The sequence below is a fragment of the Mustela lutreola genome, chromosome 10 (genome assembly GCF_030435805.1).
Source record: "Mustela lutreola isolate mMusLut2 chromosome 10, mMusLut2.pri, whole genome shotgun sequence".
Lineage (NCBI taxonomy): Eukaryota > Metazoa > Chordata > Mammalia > Carnivora > Mustelidae > Mustela > Mustela lutreola.
Genome location: NC_081299.1, coordinates 69775754 through 69797835, shown reverse-complemented (window position 1 = coordinate 69797835; position 22082 = coordinate 69775754). Strand labels below are relative to the sequence as shown.

At 36.9% G+C, this 22082-nt stretch overlaps 1 pseudogene; it reads left to right on the top strand.

The window, feature by feature from the left end:
• Positions 1–1562: 1562 nt before the first annotated feature.
• LOC131810523 (large ribosomal subunit protein eL20-like) lies at positions 1563–10617 on the top strand (annotated as a pseudogene).
• The last annotated feature ends 11465 nt before the right edge of the window (positions 10618–22082 follow it).

Below are 22082 nucleotides of genomic sequence, written 5' to 3'. Positions count from 1 at the left end.
TGGTAAAAAAAAAAAAAAAAGTTGAAAAACTAGTCCAACTCTCTTACTTTACAGAAGAGGAAATTGAGATCCGTGGGGTAAAAGAGATTTGCCCACTATCCCAGGAATGTTTTAGAGTAGAATAGGTATTAAAATTCACACTTCGGGTCTACGGCCATACCACCCTGAACGCGCCCGATCTCGTCTAAAATTCACACTTCGGGACTTTCATGCAGTTGGATCTTTTCTTTTTTTTTCTCTCTCTTTTTCTAGATCTGTCTGTTTAGTTGTCATCGCATTTCTCTTTCTCCTTCCCTCATCATTCTTCTTTCATTTGCATAACATGTGACATTCTCTTGCACATATCAAGGACTCTTGCCATCTCAGAGCCGGGAGGCCCCGTGAGTTGGCAGTTGGGGAAGCTGCATTTCTGCTCATTTATTGATGGAAGCACTGCTTCTGACAGAGCTGATTCACAGTGATGGGGCAGACTGGCTGCAAACTGGTAGGAGGACTTGGCAACAGCTCTGGGGCCAAACCGAGGCCACAGGCCATATGTCTGGCTCCTCTGTCATAAACAGACGACCAAGTGTACACATTCCCAGGTGCAATGTCACTGGGACCTTATTTGCAAACATATAAACGAATGACATTCAATTATGTTCAGAGGCGATGTTGTCAAAACCACCAAGGAAACAATTTACTGCTCTTACACAGTCTGATTTGGAGTGCATGAGCAAGTTTTCACTGCTTAGTTGTGCAAGATGCATTTGAAGAGGTTCTTTGGCAGTCTGCTGTATAAGCATGATACACACACTTAGATAACAGACATTGATATGATGCTGCTGAGGGTTATTACAGAATTGGCTCAGGTGAAAAAGAGTCTGTGTGTGTGTGTGTGTGTATAAAGCAGCTCATTTCATTGTAGTCAGTAGCCAATTAATTAAAGGAAGGAAAACAAGGTTTCTACAACTAGGGAAGTTATCTGCTAACACCAATTGGTGAAAATTTGATGAAAGACATAAAATTTTGGTGCCCTTGTAATTCCATTCTTGCTAAAAGACACCATATTTTCTATGGTATAAAAAGAAAATTCCTACTTTACATAAAACATAGTTATAAAACAAGCAATAATGTTTTTAACTTCATAAGAGGCCTCATAATATCCTTATAATATTCTTGGAACAAATGCCATAAAGCTTGAAGGGCTCATTCCTGGGTTTCCTTATTGACACTGTTACTATTGCTGATAGGAAACACCCAGAAAATTCAATCAGGGAGGTGAACTAGAGCTTCACACAACAAATAATGATGATGATGACGATGATGATGACAATGATGATGGTGATCTTTTACATTAACACTGTGTTTTCAGGTATCCATAAACATGAACCATGTCCTTTAATCTGTGTGTATTAAATGAATACAGACTCAGCACAGTGGGGAGGCAGCTCCGAGGGAGCCTATCATCATTGGAATCCTTTTTTATAGTTTTCATTTCACAGATTATAAAACTGAGATTCAGAGATGTTAAATGAGTTATCCAAGATCATACCCCAATAGTACTAGAACCCAAAGCAGATATGAGGTGAGTCTTTAAAATCCCAGGGCAGAATGTTTTCTCACATGACACTCTCTCTCCTGTCAAGATCAAAAGGCCTGTTTCGTAGTTGCCACTGTTGTAAGGGTCAGAAAAAGAAATAGAAAAGGAGAGGCAAGAGGTGGCTGAATCATAGAAGTGTATCCCTGAAAGATGGGCAGTGCTCAGATGACAGAAGAAAAAGGAAGAGAATTCTTACCAAAGCAACAGCTCAGATAAGAGTTGGAGAATGAACACTGATTGACTGATTTAATTAATATTAAGTACTAATGGATGCCAACTGGTGTTCTAGGTACTGTGACCCAATTTTGAGCAAAAAAAAAAGAAAGAAAGAAAGAAAAAAAAAAAAAGATGAGATTCCCCAACCTCATGGTGCCTACAATGTAGATGAAGACAGACAGACCATAAATAAATAAGCATATTTTTTAAATCAAATGTTAATGTCTATAAAATGAATGCATAGAGAGTGGTAGAGGCAAGGAGTGGTCAGGGCAGGACCCTCCTGGTGATGACCTTTGAGGAGATACCAGAATAAGGAATATTTATCCCTGCAAGTGTCTGTGAAGCATCTTCCACTGATGAAACCAGTCACACAGCTGGGGGTCCATTGGGAAGAGCCGTATAATGATGGGGTTCAGGGAAGGTTGCCCCAAATATGCCACCTTGACTTGTTGATTATTTTGAATTAAAGTTGCTTAAGAAATGGCCTGTGCAAGAACACTGGGACTCTCCTCTCTCTCTGAAAGCAGGAAATAAATTTCCACCTGGAGGGTAGAATGCATCCTTATCCCCAGACTAGGGAATTCAGGGCTGAGAAGGCTGTGTAAACAAACCTTGTTACTTCTTCATTAACTTGCTAACCTAAGCCCAACTTCTTTGTCTTGTCAATTCTTCAAAAATTTATTATTCCTTTATCTAAAAGGCATACTTCGGTCACTTCTTTAGGTCTCATATTTTTGTAAGCTTCCATATGTATGAAATTGTTTGTTTTTGTTCTGTTCGCCTGTCTTATGTCAATTAAATTACTAGACCAGCTAAAGAACCTGAACTGGAAGAATGAAAAGGTTTCCTCCCCTAGATAGGCTATGCTTTAAAATATTTTTTTTTTCCTCAATGTAGTAAGAAGCCATTAAGACATTCAGATTTACTTTTCAAAAAGGAAATTTAGCTTTCCTCACAAAAGTTCAGAGGGTGTTATGAATGGAAGTGGGGAGAGAAGAAGCTGTCAGCATCACCTAAGGGAGGCCCATGCATTGTGACAGCAGTGACGAGCCTGGTGCTAAACAGTTTGGGTATATTTCAAAATTACACATATAGATTCAGAATATATATTCTGAAAGAAAGACTAATGAAATTAATTTTTGGTGGTTTGGTGATTTGGCTAAAGTGACAGATCAGGACTACCTCCTTAATTTTTGGCTTGAGAATTTGAAGAGATGAAATGAAGAAGACTATGAACCAGTTATATGTAGTCAAGTACATAAGACAGAATGGCTGTGTGGCCGCGCATCACTACTAACAGGATATATATGTTGATGAAGCTAGCTCTATCCGGGGCTGTGTGTTTAATGCCATTGGCCTATTCTAGACTGCCACTGAACTCTCCAGGAGTGGGCCATGATGAAGCGTGGGCAGAACGGAGAGAAAGGACATCTACAATCTAGCCAGAGCCTCGCAAGCAATAACCCTGTCTCTTTGGCACTCATTGTTATTGTCCACAAATGAGAGGTGTAGCCAGATGAATAATGTTAAAATTATTCCAGGCTCTGGACTGCTTTTAGGAACCTAATGGTTACTAATGACTCTCCAGGAAAAAAAAAACCAAAAACAAAACCTGCACATCCTAAGGACTTGGCCATTAAACATTATCAAAGTTTCCTCCAGTCTGAGATGCATGATTCCATAGGATATCAAAATAAGCCCCAAATCATAACGAAACAACACATGCCCACTGCAGGTTGGTAGAGAGTCTGCAGCCCAATTGGCTCAAGCATGTGAAGTGGTCAAAGCCCACATCTTCGTAGCTGTCATGTCAGGGACAAGCAGTTTCTTGTTCACTGCATACTGGCAGAGAGAATCAAGATCACAGGTGAGTTTTTCACTGCCTCTGGAGATGACACGTGTCCCTTCTGATCCTATATTTTTAGCCAGATTTAATCACAGGACACCTGGCCACTAATGGGGGCTAGGGCCTAATGGCCCCTAACACAAACGGGATAGAAGACAGAGGCAAGCACGTTTGGGAGGTATTATATTCTTTTGTATATGCTTTCTCCTTACCCAGATGTTTTCCTAGCTCATATAGAAACTTTTGGTTAAATAAGTACTGACTCTAAATAACGCAATACTATGAAACAGCCAGAATATTTGTAAAGATCTCCAAGGCGTGAAATCATGTGAAAAAGCGAAGGGCAGGACCGTGTGGATAGTATGCGGCCACACAGTGAAGAAAGAGAAAATGAGAATATATGTTTTCATTTGTTTGCATGGGCGTAGAAGATCTCTAAACGATAAACTGAAGAAGCTAGCAGGAATGATTACCTGTTCTGGCGATAAGGATCACGGTGGGAAAGGTAGGAGAGAGTGAAGCCTTTCCCTGGCCATCTTTTTGTACTATTTTGATTTTTGACCCGACTATATTGCCAAGTCAAACTATTAAAAGTTGATAGAAAGTGGGAATAAAAAACCATGTTCTCACCCTACATCCCATTCTCTTTATTTTCAGTGGTGGAGGGTATGAAGACATGAATGGCTAATACCAGAGTACTTTTTAAAGAATGACAGCATCTAACAGAATAAGATGTTAATGCATCACCAAAAAGCTCAAGCATGGCTTCATTACAGTGCAATGTGCATCGTGTCGTGTGTTATTGCTTACTTAACAAATCTCACTCCATCGCATGGATTAACCAAGATAAAGTAGCTAAATATCACCAGAGAGTTCCTGTCTGTAGATAAGGCTTCCATTTGTCAGGATAAGAAGTAAAACAAAGCAATAGATGGGTAGCTTTCCTGCTCATTTTATTGCAGTGCTAATATATAAACCTATAAGAATTTTTGAGCTATAGTTTGATGTGGTTTTAATCTTACAAAATTACAAACCTGCATGAACAAATTTTCCCAAGAGAAAATAATTGCTCTTGATAATTTAATTTTGTATACTATTCCAATTTGATATGCATAAAGCTCATGATCATGGTACTATTTTTATTATTAATGGCTTAAAGCTTTCAAAGCAAAAACAATATAAAAATGGGGCACCTGGGTGGCTCAGTGGGTTAAGGCCTCTGCCTTTGGCTCAGGTCATGATCTCAGGGTCCTGGGATCGAGCCCTGAGTTGGGAATCTCTGCTCAGCGGGGAGCCTGATTCCTCCTCTCTCTCTGCCTCTCTGCCTACTTGTGATCTGTTTGTCAAATAAATAACCAAAATCTTTAAAAATAAAATAATTGTAGTAAAGAGTATAAGGTGTTGAACTAGACAGATATGGATTAAACCCCTACCTCTACTAGTTGTGTTCCTAGGAGCTTTTCACTTACTCATTCAGAGTTTTCATTTCTCTGTTTGTGGACTGGGAATAACATTAACTTCTCTATGTGGCTGTTGGGAGAATTAGGTTAGGTGTTTAAAATACCTAGCAAAACACCTGACATGAGAAAGTATGCTCTCTACCTGGTTGTTACTATTAATATCACACACTGGCCAACTAATCACAATTTATCAAAATATATTTGAAATTAATGTTATAAGCAAATTCAGAAATGAGGCCGGTATTATTTCTTTTTCCCAAAGTTATGGTGAGACTTTCAGGGTAGATAACAAATTCCTTTACCCCATAATAATCTGTGAAGTTAGAAGAAGTTGCAAGATTCGCAGGTCATGCTAGAGCAGCATATGATGCAGTCAAGAGCGTGGACTGGAGACTCAAGAAAAACAGTGACATCTGGAAAATGTGGATGGTTGTTCAGATAAATTGAGATATTTTTGGGAATACACTTATTGCATTGTAAGGCCTTATTAAATAAAAGTTCTCCTTACCATTTTTTTTTAATTTTTTTATTTTTTATAAACATATATTTTTATCCCCAGGGGTACAGGTCGTGAATCACCAGGTTTACACACTTCACAGCACAGATAATTGAGACCCTTAAGTCCAACCATGATTCTAAAAGAGACTGTCATTTAGAAAACGTCCATATTTGGGGGAAGTTAGTAGGGAGTAAAAATACTGAAAAATGGGCCATTATAGTTCAATTTTACCATATTATTAAACTTTAGTATTTTATTTTCTAAAATCTTTTCTCAAAGTTTTGAGCTCTTTATTATTTCAAAGATGTTTCTTCTTTATTTTTAAGCCTTATGTCTCTCAAGGGAAATTTAATTTGTATGTTTCTGATTCTTTTACACTTAACTCATCCAAAAGTTATTTGTAAGAATTCTTTCATGTCCAGAAAGTCTTATCGTTTTCTTATAATATAGTCAGGATTTTTCCCTTTAGAAAATGGAAATCATGTCTTGCTTAAAGTAAATAAACTAAAACACCCAGTTTGAGGAAGGGTATAAAATCCTCCCCTCTCTCTGATTTCCTTTCTCTTATAAGCTTTCTCTGTGAGTCTCTTGGCTTCCAGCAAGGATCATTCTAATTCAGGAAGGAATTGGGGAGTTTAACCTTCCTTAAGTCAGTAAACTCAATAAATATTTTTTGTTACGTCTGATGTATGGAGAAATATGCAAGTTTCTGTGGGTGATAGCAATGAAAATGATACAGAAAAATAAAATACAGTGCATATTCTCATGGAGTTTATATTCCAGTGGTAGAGATAGGTATATATTAAAGAAATTATAATATTTGGCTGAATAAAACACTCTGAAAGAGGTAAAAGCAAAGTTTTGTATAAATAGTACAAGAACTATGAGTTGAATCTGAGGAACTGAGAAAAGATTTTCACATAATAGGTGAAAGTAAAGCCAGCCTTATTAGAATTTCAGAAATTATGAGACTTTCAGTAAATGAAGAAGTTGGGAGAGGTTGTCCTCTCTCAGAACCACCTGGGCATGACATAGGAGGTAAAGCCAAAACATGCAGCACTTAAAAACACAAACAGGGAAAGGACCTAATATCCTTGAGGAGTACAAGTAATACAAATATGCAGCTTGGGCTTCAGAAAGATAAAGGAAGAATAAGGAAGAGATGAGGGAGTTGGAAGGTTCAGAGACCAAGTCTACTTTTGACTACTTCAATAGTTAGAACAAGGGTCAAGGAGGATTAGGAGGAAAGAAAAAATGAGGCACAAAGAAGGAAAACTCAATTATGACTCCTGGATTTTTAGTTAGGGTGTGCATTAGTTAGAGTACAGGCCAAACTGACTCCAAAAAAAGCAACCTTAAAAAGTAAATAAATAAAAGGAAAGAAAAGAAACCTAAAATCAGGGCAGTTCAAACCAGAGTTAATTTTATTTTCTTCTTAAGTAATAGGACAGGACTAGGGGCATGATCCAGGCCTGAGAGGTGACTACTCTACAAGGTCATGCACATGGTTGTTGGAATAGTGAAAGCTGGCTCTTAACCACCCCCCCAATCCAGTCTTTGGGAAAAGGAAGTTGAAAGCAAGCAGCTTCCTGTCAGAGGAATGTCCCTGAAACTATATGCAATGCATCCATTCGTAGTCTATTAATCGTATGACTCCAAGAAAAGTTTCTGCTCAGAATCTAAAACTTGGCAGAGTTCAGAGTTCAAGAGATCATTTCCCTACATCTTATCCTTATATCATGAGTAGTGTTTGAAATTATTTATATATATATAAATAATTTATATATAAATTTTATATATAATATATAATATAATATATAATTATATATAATATATAATATAAATATTATGAAAATGTATATTTCATATATTTCATTCAAATATATTATATTTCATTCAGAAATATGAAAATATAAATATATAATATAAATAATATAATATATAATTATATATTTATAATATATATATTATATATATATAAAAAGAAGTAGGCTATAGATCCCATGGATTGCAAGGTGAAGCGGGGACTAAAAGGTTGGGAAGAACATAAGATAAAAGCCCAGATATAGCATTTAATTTTCTTGATTTGAGACCAGTGACTTGGTCCTATATGAAGGCTCTGAAGCTAAACAATCACCCAGTCCAGGTTTCCAATGCTAGGCTGGACCAGTAGATGCAAGGAGTCAGACGCATCCTACATAAACATCAGGTTCACTCATCTTACTTACCAACACTGATTTTAAGAATTGTGTAACTAGATGAATGGGTAAAGAAGATGTGATATATATATATATATCTATATAGATATATATATACACACACACACACACACACACATACATACATACATACAGGAATACTATGCAGCCATCAAAAGAAATGAAATCTTGCCATTTGCACTGATGTGGATGGAACTAGAGGGTATGATGCTGAGTGAAATAAGTCAATTAGAGAAAGACAATGGTCATATGATCTCCCTGATATGAGGAATTTGAAAGGCAGAGTAGCAGGTTTGGGGGTAGGGAAGGAAAATAAAATGAAGCAAGGTAGGATCGGGAGGGAGACAAATCATAAGAGACTCTTAATCTCACAAAACAAACTGAGGGTTGCCAGGAAATGGGGAGGTAGGGAGAGGGTGGTTGGGTTATGGACATTGGGGAGGGTATGTCATATGGTGAGTGCTGTGAAATGTGTAAGTCTGATGATTCACAGACCTGTACCCCTGGGGCAAATAATACATCATATGTTAATACAAATCATTAAAAAAAATGTGTAACTACTGGCTTAATGGTTGTTACTTGCATAATATCATAAGCTCCAGGGGGCAAGGACTTTGTTTTTTGGTCCAATACTGAATTATCCCAGTATCTAGGAAAGTACCTGATATATTTTAGGAGCTAAATATATATACACATTTTTAATTTATATCTTCAAAAATGTCAAACCTATGGAAAAAGTGAGAGTAGTACAATAAATGTGAATTTCCACTAATTGTTAACATTTTCCATTTTTGCATATTTTCCTCTCTCTTTATCCTGAATCCACTGCAAGTAAATTGCAGATGTTATTAACATTATAGTTAAATAATACAGGAAGAAAGGAAAGAAGGGAAGGAAGGAACAAAGACATATCTGCTAGCTATCCTCTTAATTCCTTTACTTTTAAATTTAACAAATCTTTGTATTTTACCTTTACTCTCAGGATAACTTAGCCAAAGTCATTTCTTATTTGTTTCATAGATATATTTTACAAGAGAAACTGAAGTCATTTACATGATGATATTCCTTGAAAATTCTAGAAAAATATATGTTTCAGGATCACTTAAAAAGGTATTAGAAACAAATTAATCTAAAATTAAATTTTTGTGTTTAAATGGATTCAAGTTACCCAAAGAATAATTGTTTGTTAAACAAGAAAACAGGAAAAAAGGGCCAAAATTGTGATGATCTAGCTTTTCTTCACTTTGAGCTTAGATATAGTCTTTACAGGGTATTTTTGCTTTACTTCAAGAAGGGTAGTTTAAAACTTGAGGTATTAATAAACAGAGCTAAGAAAAAAAAATTTATCTTCAGAAGTTTCGGCAGATCCTCAAGAATTTCTCTCTGCTATAGGAATAGGCTAATAACATTTTTATAGCATTCACAGATGATCCTAGAGGAAGTGATAAAACACCAGTAAATTCAAGACAACACTATAATTAGACTTTAAAAAGTAGGTAGTGGGGGGAAAAAATCAAAAGACTTATACAAGCACAAAACTGATGTTAGGAAAATAAATCTATAGTTGATTTCTTCAAAGGTATAAAGAACACTGACATTCATAAAGGACTAACTTCCCAAGGACCCAGATCTAGTAAATGGTAAGATAGAGATAAAAGCTTAAATTCATCTGATTACCTTTTTCACTACCCTAACATATAGCTTTCCATACACCTAGGAAAATACTTAAAGAGCAGAAGGGGAAGTCCTGTGTTGGGAAGGCTTAAATACTCTTCCCTCAGATTAAATGGAACTACTATATTGTATGTGAATATTCAATATCAGAATGTTGGCCAACAAATTTGTTGATGGACCACTGTAGTGGAAAGCAAATACTTGCCTTATTTACACTCAGGGTTCGGATGTTTCATATACATCCATATCTATATCTATATCTATGTAGATATAGATATATGAATTGCATATACATGTTTTAGCTTTTTACTTATTCGACTTTATCCTCATAGTAATCCTACAAAGGAAGTAAAGTAACTACTAGCATTACCATTTCAAGACAAAGTAGCTGAGGAACATCAAGATTAAATGACTCATCCAATGTCACACAGTTTGTTAAGGCTGCTGAGAAGACCATCCACACCCACTGGCTACCCCTTTTATTAAGTACTTTGTTATCTAGGGATTCCGAATTTTCAAGATCTGACCTATCAGCATTAATGGAGAGATGAAGTAAGTTCAACTAAAATGACAAAAAACTACCTTTCTTGGGTGGTAGCAAGAGCAGAGAGGGTGCCACGAAGGCCTCAGGGACACTGTCAGAGTACAAAATGGGAGGGTACTGCCTGTCGTCAGCCCAAGTGCCACAGTCCACCCCGGATCACATGCAATCCTTGTACCTAATCATGATGTCACCAAGTCCTGTTTCTGGTACCTTGCTTTTCACTTTTAGATCTGAGGAAGTCTTCAGGGGAAATTGTCTACTTTGGACAGTTGTTCAAAAAAATCCCCCTTGTAGTGAAGAACTTTGGCATCTGACTGCTCTATGACCCTGAAGGAGCACCCAAAACACGTACCAGGAGTAACAGGACCTAACCACTGCAGATGTGTGCCCAGAACACAAACCCGGGCACACCAGATCCAAATCATGAAGGTGGAGGAGACTGCAGCCAGAAAGTGCTGCCTTCTGGCAGTTAAGCAGTCTCAATTCCAAGATCAAGTTCCTGCTGCCCTGCTGGGTCCTGTGTTGCCAGCACAAGGGACACTTCACCACCAAGAGACCCAACACCTTCCTTTAGATGTAGAGCCTTCCTGTCCCCAGGTCTGACTAAATAAACTCCTTGGGAAAACCAAAAAATATAAAAATAAAATAAAATACAGTGCAATACAGTACAGTACAATAAAATAAAAATGAAATAAACATCAGAGAAAGTGAAGGAGTGTCTACAATCACGTAGGGTTATTACAAAGATCTTAATTGCTATCTTGGATAAACTTTCTTAGTATTCTTAGAGTCTCCTTAAAAACCTGGTGGAACACACAGTCAATATTCTCAGAAAATAAAATCAAATAAATAAATAAATAAATAAATAAAACAAAGCAAAACTGAAAAAAGGACCATGAAATAAAAAGTTGGGGCAGATATAGATGGGCACTAACCTATAGTGCATTCACTATAGGTTAAGAAACCCTGGTCTGGGAATATGGAATTCAACTTATGTACTAGCTTTGGAACATAGTAAGAACTGAAAGACTAATAGATGACAGAGTGTTACAGATGAATTCACAATGAGTCACGAAGAAAAAGGAGACCAATGGCAAGGATGTAGACGAACCTGGGCCAGAAATATGATATTCCTTCAGCAGCATGACTTAGATAACAACCTGTCACTCCCTTGGTTCCCCATTTCTTATGGAGACTATATGTGGGCTATTTTACTTATGTGAATATCTGAAATAAATATTCAAGAGAAAAGCAATAAAAATAAATAACACAACATAGAGATAAACAAAGAAATCTTTAAAGTACTTTAGATCTCCCCAAAATGAAAAAAGATAAAAATATATAGAGATCTATAGACTATAAAGAAAAGATACTTTTATCATAGTTAATGCAGTTAAAACCAGAAATAGAAGTCATACATGTGCATGACTTTTTATGAAAATTAGCATGTGTATTCACAATTATGTATGTGTATGTGTGTGCATGAATGCATAATATACCATTTATCTATCTTTCTAGTTCTTAATAAAATTTCTTTGACAATCTCATTGCTAATAGATTCAGGTAAAGTCTCTCAAGGGAAGTGGTGGAAAATATAGCTCTTTTTGTAGAATGATAAAATAGACCAGATATTTCGTGAGTAGATTGGTGTATACAATTTCCAAGAAAACTCCAAGACAGTAAAATATGGAGATGTATACAATTTCCAAGAAAACTCCAAGACAGTAAAATATGGAGATTAAAAAAATAAAAAACAACTTGCTAAAAAAGTGATGGAACTCTAGAAGCATATCTAACTCATAGAATATATTTCCATATATTCAATTACTATAAATATGCCTAAAATGTTAGCTATTAATTAAATTGGAGCTATAAAATAAAAGGCTAGTCATTTTAGAATTTTGCCAGAGTATCTCAGTAAACATGAATATAGTTCTAACCCATCATGAGATGAAGAACAGGCTGCCTAGCAACCATTTTAACTAGTTCCCCAGAGGTTCTTAAGAGAAAAATGGGTGTTTGGAGGAGGAGCATTTGTTTTTGTTTTTGTCCTCTATCAAAGTTTCAGGATCATTTCTAACTAGCTTCTCTAGTCATTTTTCTTCTTGTCTTTATCATCTGAAAGAAATAATGAAAACGAGGAGGGAAAGAAGGAAGGAAGGGAAAGAGGGAGAGAGGGAGGAATAAAAGAAGAAGATACAGATCAACATGGGCCATGTGAGGCATCCACTCAGGAATTCAAATATAAGAATGGAAATCAAAGTCAGGTTCTTCTGTTTATCTTATATGGCCATATATACCTTTTTGTGGAATGCTCACAAATCAAATTCAAAGTAACGACATTGGCTTGGGAAACTACAAGTTCATTGAAATGTGTGACAGGAAAGAATATGTGTTGGTGGCATTTCTTGACCTGGGATTCAAGGGCAACTTTGAAACTCTATGCCTACTTCATGAAGCCATAGATCACAAGGAAGATGTTCTCATAAAGAAAATGTGGCAGGTTAGGTCATTCTCCTTCTTCCAGACTTCCTGGTTAAGTAACAGCACACTCATAAAACATTCACAGCATATTTTCAGAGGATATCCTATCATGTAAGCCCCTGACAGGGGAGGGGAGAGGAGGTGTTTGATGCTGATTCCCGAAACGGCAGCTTTAAGTATTTCTTTTGAGAAACAGAAGGAGAGATAGAGAGAGACAAAGAGAGAAAATGGCCCAGGTTTACTGTGTATCTCTCATATAGTCTTTATGAGTCGGGAAGGAAGAACAAAGACGGATTTCACATTAAATTCCAGAGTTAATGATGTGTTATTGAAAATGCAGGAAGCAAAAATGACAAGTTAAAAATGTTATAATCTCAAGCAAAACAGAAGTGATGGATCTGGAATATGATGGGTAAGTTATATAAACGAGATGCTTAGGAACATAAATTACCTATCTTCATACTATATGCAATTGTTTGTATAGCTTTTGACTCCATTTTAAGACTATTGCCAGTTGGGTTTAGAAAACATCATTTTGCAAACCTACAATGCAAAAGTGTTTCAAATAAAAATTGGTTTTTATAATCATTGCGAGTAATATAGAAACAATGTTCCTTCTAGAACTTATTCTGAGCCTTGGCTTCATTTGCAGTTCTATCACTGACCCCATAAGAAACACAGAATTTATTTGCTGTTTAGTACTTTCCTGAAAAACAAAAGAGAGAGTGGGTCCCACTGCTTTGAATTACCTGAGGAAATTGCCGTAATTTGCCACTTCACAATGCAAGGCTAGATTTCATATGTTAGATTCTGACCTCAATAATGAGTTTAAGTGCCAAGACTATATCTTAACTATGCGGAGGCATGAAACTTCATTTGTTTAGATTATAATGAAGACTTATTTTGATACATTAGTCTATGTATTTCAGCATCTTATCATCTACCAGGACATTATCAAAACAAAACCTTTTTTGAGGTAGGGAGTCTTTTCCCATTTTCATATTTTTTATACTCTAGTTCTTCATGTTTCCTAATGGTAAATAATGCATGAGAAAACCTGCAGTACCTTGACTAGAATTTTTCTTTAAATATTAAATATTGCTTTTGAAAATGTTTGAACTATGAATAGTTGTGCACAATAATTTTCCGGTTGGAAATAAAGCCTGATATTTATCCATTTTCCTTTTGATGTCCTAGCATACTGATGCTATGTAAAGTGGTTGACTACTAAATTCCTCCCAAAAGTTACAAAACTTACAATATCATGAAAAAACAAAGATGCAGATACTCTTTGAAGGAGTGGTTTAGTAGAAGGTTGTTATTTTTTTGGCAGTGGCTTTGGTTTCTTACTGATGTAGTTTTCACAACTAAAGATAGGTTCGATTTTATTTTTTTCAATAAATGTCATGACAACCCTAAATTAAGTCCACTAATGTATAAAGGAAGTGATTCCATGGATAATACGAGAGAGCACTTCATTTAAATTGCTATAAACCTTCCAAAGGACAGTTTAAATTGCTCCTACGTAAGGTAAGTATCTTATTTGAAAGAGTCTATAGCTTTATTCATCCAGATTTCCTGCAAAGACTGAGAAAAATCCTCAGTTTATACAGTTGAGGACTTTATAATGAGGGGGGAAAATTACAGTTGTTTATAAGTAAGCTAAAATAGGTGCAATCACAGTTGTCATTGAGGTAAGACATGGGTTGTTTCCTAAAAATGTTCCAAATCATCCAGAATACTCAGTACAACTTCTTTCCTCCTTTATTTAAGGAAAGGTCTTCTCTGAAAATCTCACCACTGAGGACATCTTTATATTATTTCAAAGACATCTGATATATAGCATAGGAAGAGTGGAAATAGGGTAAAATTAATATATGTGCATGCTGGAGCCAAACTATCAAACTTACCAACCATATGACCTGGGAAAAGTCATTCAATCTTTCTGTGCCTTATTCTCCTCATCTTTAAATGAGGATGAGAGCAGTGCCCACGTCCAGGACTGCTAAGAAATAAATGAATTAACATACATCAAGAATCAACAGTGTCTGTCCAAAATATATTATATTATGATACAACAGCATGGCAAACATTATATTATGCTAATAAAATAATTTACCAGTCTTATAATTTATTGCTCTGGGGTACACCAAATATAGATATTAATAGGTGAAGGTGGGGGAAAGCCATCATTCAGTATCTTTCATTCCTTTAGCAAATACTTACTGATAACGCACATTTGAGTTCTGAGGTAGTTAGGAGGATCAACTCCTTAAAACGATTGATGTTATTAAAGAGCTCAGAGGTATAGTGAAAGGAACTTAACACTGTTGCCCATTTCTCAGACCAATCGTTTAGGATGTGTGCATCTGCTAGACAGAATTAAATTTCTTTTGCGAGGAACTATCTTTTGTGTGGAAGTAGACACATCTTTAAAGGCATTTTATAACCAGTCAAACCATAGCCAGCTTCCCCCCCTTAGTGATTTAGCCAATTAGAAAGTCTCAGTCTCTATGAAGGTATAATCTGACATACTATTTTAATTGCCTAGTATAAGTAACACACTTACTAGGAAGTTGCATATTCTATCTTAAGTGCTTTTGAAAAGTTCAGCCTAACAAGAACCCATTTGTGTTGACCTCTGTACTAAGGGCTAGTTATCCAAAGATGAGCAAGGCTAGTTCCTCCTGGCAAGACACAGTCTACAGAGGGAGACAGGTGAATGTAAAACTAACTTTAATACAAAATCCACTGCTATACTTTTATAAGATAGTGTTTTGGATTGTACAAAAAGCTGTGAAAATTGAATCGAGTTGGTTTAAGCAAAGCGTTAGGTCTTAAAAACTGGAGAAGTTTACCGTGTGCTGGGCAGATGAGCATTCTAACGGAATATTCAAAATACTTTTTAGCCACCCTAAAATGTTTAGGGCCTAGTAAGATATACTCAGTCATATCCCTTACTTTGCCACGACCAGTGATCTCAGAACGGCTGACAGGGAATCTGGCAAATCCGATTTCCCACATGTACAAATTTCACCGCTAATTACGATGTCACAAAGGGTCCAGACTCATTGCAAAGACAAGCGCGTTCCTGACAGAAATCACAAAGTGCGGTCCAAAGACAGGGACTGAACAATCCGGCTTACCGGTCAGAGGCGGCCATCTGGAGAAACTGCAAGGCTTCCTTGACCTTGCGATGCGCGACAGACTCCTCCACGCCTGGGCTGCGTGCGGAGAAGGAGAAACAGAGGACAAGAGGAGAAACGGAGTCACGAGCCCCTCAAAGGTGCTGCTGCAGGAGCCTACCAGGAAAACCTGTCCTTGGGACGGGAAAGGCGAACTCCAGCTGACCCCCAAGAGCGGGAAAGGAACTGATCAGAAAGGAACAAGGGAAGAGGCAGCAAGGGCAACCAGGGCTGCGGCGCAAGGGAGGAGCTCAAGCGCAGGCTCAGCACAGGTCTCTTTAGAGCATCCGCCCCTCGCCCTCCGGGGCCTGCCCCTGCTTCACAGAGGTGCTGGCGTCCACCAACCCCAAGAGAGACCACAAGGGACCCACCGGACCACAGAAGGAAGGTCACATAACTTGCAGCAGCAAGAGAAAACACGGTGGAGGGAAACTCCTTGAAAGGAGTGGAGCAGCGAGGGCTTTCAGGAGGGTTTAGAATTTTGCTGAATACTGGCGATTCACAGACCTGTACCCCTGGGGTTAATAATACATTCTATGTTTATTTTAAAAAAATAAAAAATTTTTTAAAAAAGAATTTTGCTAAATGATTTAATGAGGGATTTGGGAAATGGAACCAGCTCTGAAGCTTCCGTCAAGAGGATGGGCTGTTCCATAGTTGGGCACCCCAGTTATCTGTTCAGAAAGTGAGACGAGCTAAACTGGCTGGGGCTGTTACCAGTGAGAGAGCTTCTCAGAAACAGTTTCTGTGTGACCTTAGGCATGTCCCATTGGAAACACTGTTTTCTGTTGCTCTTCCCAGTTGTGTTGGAGACATTGTTGCTGTTTCTTCCACATTAACAGGAGGAGGGTTCCATTACTAATTGTACTGGTTGTCATTTTCTCAAGTGCCGAGATCCTTGGAAGGGAAAGGGCTCCGAGATATTAAAATGAGGAAAGGGACTACAGATGAGAGTTCAGGTCCGAAAAAAAAAATATATATATATATATATATATATATATATATATATATGGTACTGGTGGTCTGGCTGGTGAGACCAGTCATGTAGATTTCATGTCACCGGTGTGAGCAGAGTTGAGGTGGAGAGCACAATCTGGGAAAATTTAGAGAATGAAAAAAATATATTTTTAATCTTTCAAAGAAATGTCCACTAACTATATGACACTCTGCAAAAGGCAAAAACTATGAGGCCAGCCAAAACATCAGTGGTTGCCAAGAGTTAGAGGGGAGGGAGGGATGAATAGATGGAGCACAGAGGATTTTTTAGGGCAGTAAAAGTACTTTGTACAATATAGGATAGATATAGTAGGGGAGACAGAACTTCACCTTTGCCCTCTTTGGGTTTTTTCTTCCCGGCCCGAGATTTAAACTAACATAAAACAGGTTAACGTGAGAAAAGCATATGGATTTATGCAAATGTACATGGCATGGGAGTCCTGGTAAGATGATGAAGACTTAAAGAAGTGGCAAAACTACATGCCTTTATTATTGGGCTGCACAAAGAGAGGCAATTATGGAATAGTAACTCAACTATATGGGAAGCTAAGGGAGATAAGGCCTGTTTTAACAAGGTTTGTTTTTACAGAATTCTTTTGGCTTTGATTGCCCCATTGAAGATGGTTTATTTTCTCCTAGCACAGAGAGGCTGTCTTTCTCATGGGAATTTGTATCTCTTATTTTCAAGAAGAAAAGAGAGATAAGAATGTCTTTTTTACATCTGCTGTTTTTCAAGTGTCTTTAACTTAAAATAATCCCCAGGCCTAACTGGCATAGTTTGGATGGCATATTCTGTCACTCCTCAAAATTGTAATGACAGACACATGTCATTATACATTTGCCCAAATCCGTGGAATATTTAACCCTGAGAGGGAGCCCTAAGGATAACCATGGATTCTGAGTGATTATGATTATGTGGGTCCTTAATTATAAGAAATGTATTACTCTGGTTGAGGATGGTGATTATGGGGATGGCATGTATGTGTATAGGTAGAACATTTATGGGAAATCTCTGTACTTTCTATTCAATTTTACTGTAAACTTAAAACCACTCAAAAAAATAAGCCTATTAATTAAATATATGTGTATAATAACTTCTTAACCTCTCACCCAGACCGTTGCAGTAATCTCTTTGTTTTACCCATTGGTTTTCCCCATCTTCTTCATTCTCACTGCTTTCTAGATTTTCTGTTCTAAAATAGGAATGTCAAGTCACTTAAACCCTTAAAGGTTGGCTTGCCATTACTTTTAAGACAAGCTCTGAATTCTTCACTGTATCAGTTATCCATTGTTGCATGACAATGTTGCCACAAAATTATTACCTTAAAACAGCACACATTTATTATGTAACCGTTGCTGAGATGGCTTAGCTGTGTCCTTGATTCAGTGTTGTCTCATAAGTCTGCAAGCTGGGGCTGCTACCTCAAGATTTGAACCTTGAAGGGGGAAAGGCCTATTTCCAGGCTCACCTAGCTATTGGTATCGTTCAGTTCCTGCAGGCTGTTACCCAGACATCATTTTCAGTTCCTGGTTGATTGCTGGCTAGGGGCTGCCCCAGTTCTCAATATGACCCTTTGCTTCCTCAAAGCCAGCAAGGGAATCTTCCAAAAAGTTGGACATTACAATCTTATGTAACATAATTTTTTTTTTAAAGAATTTATTTATTTGACAGAGAAAGATCACAAGTAGTCAGAGAGGCAGGCAGAGAGAGAGAGAGAGGAGGAAGCAGGCTCCCTGCTGAGCAGAGAGCCCGATGTGGGTCTCGACCCCAGGACTCTGAGATCATGACCTGAGCCAAAGGCAGTGGCTTAACCCACTGAGCCACCCAGGCGCCCTTATGTAACATAATTTTATACACCCCATCACCTTTGCCAATCCTATTGGTTAGATGCAAGTACTAGGCCCTGTTTACACTCAAGGGAAAGGGATTTCACAAGAGCCTGAGTACCAGAAGGCAGTCTTAGAGTCTGTCTGCCACAGACTCATAAAGTCATCCAAGGTCCTTAAAATCTACTCTTAAATCTCTTCCTTCTCTCTACCCCAGCCAGTACATATTTTAGTCACACTGGATTGTTTATTTTCCTAGGAATTATATTGGAGCACACAAAAATCCATGGAATGTTTAACACCAAGAGGAAACCCTTTGATTGCCTCCATGTTTTTCTCCTGTGGTTTTCTGTGCCCGAATTACACTTCTATATCTCATTTGACAAAATCTTACCAAAGAACTTGTGTAAGTTTCAACTCTAAGTGGAATTTGAATGGTCCTATGAGGCTGCATTAACAGTTCCTTCTTCTGTATTCCTAAACCCCTGTCTCTCTCTTTCCTGGTGTCTATCTGTCTTTGTCTGCAACCACTTCCATCCTGATTTCATTATGGCATAGTTTCCAGTGTCACTGCATTTTAAGTGTACTAAAAGTAGATAGTGTTCTATCAATCCTGAACCGTCAGCGCCTAGCACAGATCTGCTACTCCTAAGGACTTAAACATTTGCTCATGAAGTAAACAAATATTGTGTTAATTTTAAATGTTTGTGAAAATAAATTATTGCATACTTTGGCTGGCCAAACTACAGGCAGGGCAATGTGATAATTTAGTGCTTTTCCTTTAAAAAAATTATACCTTTGCATTTCAAACACAACTTTATCTCCTTCCCAAAGTTCTATAAATGAGCTGAATCACTCAAACAAAGATAAATAAAATAAAACAAAATTTGTTAAGTACTGTAATCAAGCATCAGCTACTTTTCGGTATGACATACTTTTTTACATTTCATATTTACTGAGGTAAAGTAAGTTGTGTGGAAACCTGTTCATCCCTATGCACTAAGAAATTATGAAAAATCATTTGCTATTATTTCACTATTATATTTAATATTTCAAATCTGTGTTATCAACATTTCACATTAATTTCTTCTCATGACATATGTATACTTCAAAGCTTGAAAAATATAAATAGCAGATCAAGGATTTTTTAATTCAGTCTCTTCAATTGAAACTTCTTTGTATTTGAACTACAACTGTTCTAGCTTTACATTAAGTGATAAGCTAGGTAATAAAGATAGCAATATATTTTCTGTTTTGGGGGAATGAAGAAAATCACATAAGGACAAGTTCCCAGGTAATTGAAATTAATATTCTTTATTGTGAAACTGTTTTTATTTTTATCATTGGGAAGAAAGCATTTCTCAATTGGACTATCCACAGTCTGGCCTCCTGGACCAGAAGGATATTTATTTTAGAAATTTGAATTTCTAAAATAAATATCAATCATAGCACAGTGGTGTGATATAACTATATCTTTAAAGCCTGTTATAGGGAATCTAACCTACAGACTTTAATTACTATGATTTTCTTATTTATATTTGCTTTATAAGTTTCTTTTTAAAATTTGCTTCCTATCTATCGACCCACCTGCCCCTGGGATTGCTCCCTCCTCTACGTCTTCTTAGGAATTTGGATACATGTATCTATTGAGAGTAAATATAACTACGATACTGAAATAAATTTAACACTGATTTTAATAGTATTAGTAATAATAGCAAACATTCAGTTCTTCCTCTATGCCAAATACTGTTCTGAATATAAATACTATTTTAAATATGTATTAACTAAATCATCCTCAGAAAGACTGGTGTACGGTAAAAGAGTAGAGAAGTAATATTTCAATAAATGGATGACCTACCTTGTCTAAAATAAACTCTGGGGTAAGAGAGAGTGTAGTTAGATGCAGAAACAAGTCCAGAAGAGCTGGAGTGGAAAGTGTTTGGGGAGAAATAGCTAAAAGTAGGAATTAAAATGTAGGCAGGTCATTTCTTTTCAATATTCCAGTCAAATCTCACAATCTAGAAGCATTCTGTGATACTAATGAGCACAAATAAAACATCCTTGCATTTTTGTTCCTTAAAAACATTGTTCCCACTTTATAGTATGTTTGGTTATTTCTGTAATTCTCCTTCATTAGTTTGGCATTTCCTCAAGGATGGAAAAATATCTTTCTTTTATTCTTTCTCCTCCCTTCCTTCCTTCCCCCCTTTCTTTCTTTCTTTCTGATACACACCATCAATTTCACTCTCTTATGTTCTAAATGTGCAATCAGTGTTGCTGAATTTATGTCTGCTCTGATATGTCACGTTTGCTGGAAGTATGGAAGTATGGAATAAGGACTTTCTTGTTTCTTTCCATGTTTCATTTGAGTCTGATTATCTTACCTCTTTCCTGCATACATATTTACTTCTTTCTCCATTTCATGCACTTATTCCCCACAACTTCCCACATTAGTCATATTTTTCATCAGAAAATCTTGCAAACTCCTTCAATTCAATAATAAAAGCTAGTTATAAAAATTACTCAGCCCAAGAATGCATTGACATTGGATTCTCCTCCAAAGTGAATCTTGTCGGTTTTCTTCTTTAGACATTAATGTGTATTTTCACTTTAAACTTGATAGCATGCTGCAATTTCCTTTGGTTGGGTTGCATATTTGCAAAATTAAATGTAAAGCAAATGTAGCTTTGTAAAAATCACCTCTCCCATAAAACAAAATAATGTGAGAAGGGAAGAAACAATGTAACAATTAGAAGCAAACTGTCTTAGCAAGGTGATGAATTCTTTGTACAGTAGAAATGTATAATCATCAAAGAGTTTTATCTCCGTCTGAAGGCTATATCACATAGGCATGTGTAAATGCCAACACACTTGCCTGAACATTGAGAAAAACACAAAGGCTCCATCATTCATTCTTATACTGGGCTCAGTTTTTACCCTGAGGTGCTATAGGCACTCATGTAGCACCGCATATTTTAAGACATTCAACACCTTGCATGAGTGTTCCTGCGCCAGAGCAGATTATTCCAAATAATAGCCTGGAGCGGTGCCTGTACACTTCAGAGGACTGCCTAACCCATTGTTTGTTTCAGAAGAGAGGCAGGTCCCTGAGAATAGATATTGCCAATCACATTTCAATGTTGTACCAAATCCTCAAAGGAAACCAGAAGGTTGAGAGAAAGGTAAGCATTTTCCTGCTAGAACTGCTTTAAGCATTCTAACCTAGAAAAGGGAAAACCAGCAATAAATTAATAATCCATAGACAAGAAAAAGAGGATATTGATAATCCAAGAAATTGGAGGTAAGAAAAATATTTCTGCAAATCTAATTTCTGGTTGAAAGAAGAAAACAATGGCAGAAAGAAAAGGAGAAGAGAGAATGTTTTCCTCCAAGACAGTATAATGGAAGATCTCAACAAGAAATTTCCTCCCTTCAATTATTTTAGTTTTGCTTCAACTAAAAGCAATCAAAGAGTTGTTTAATATTCATATTTTTTCTTGTGATGAGATTTGAAGAACACAGTGGATGATGTTTTGAGAGGTATGGG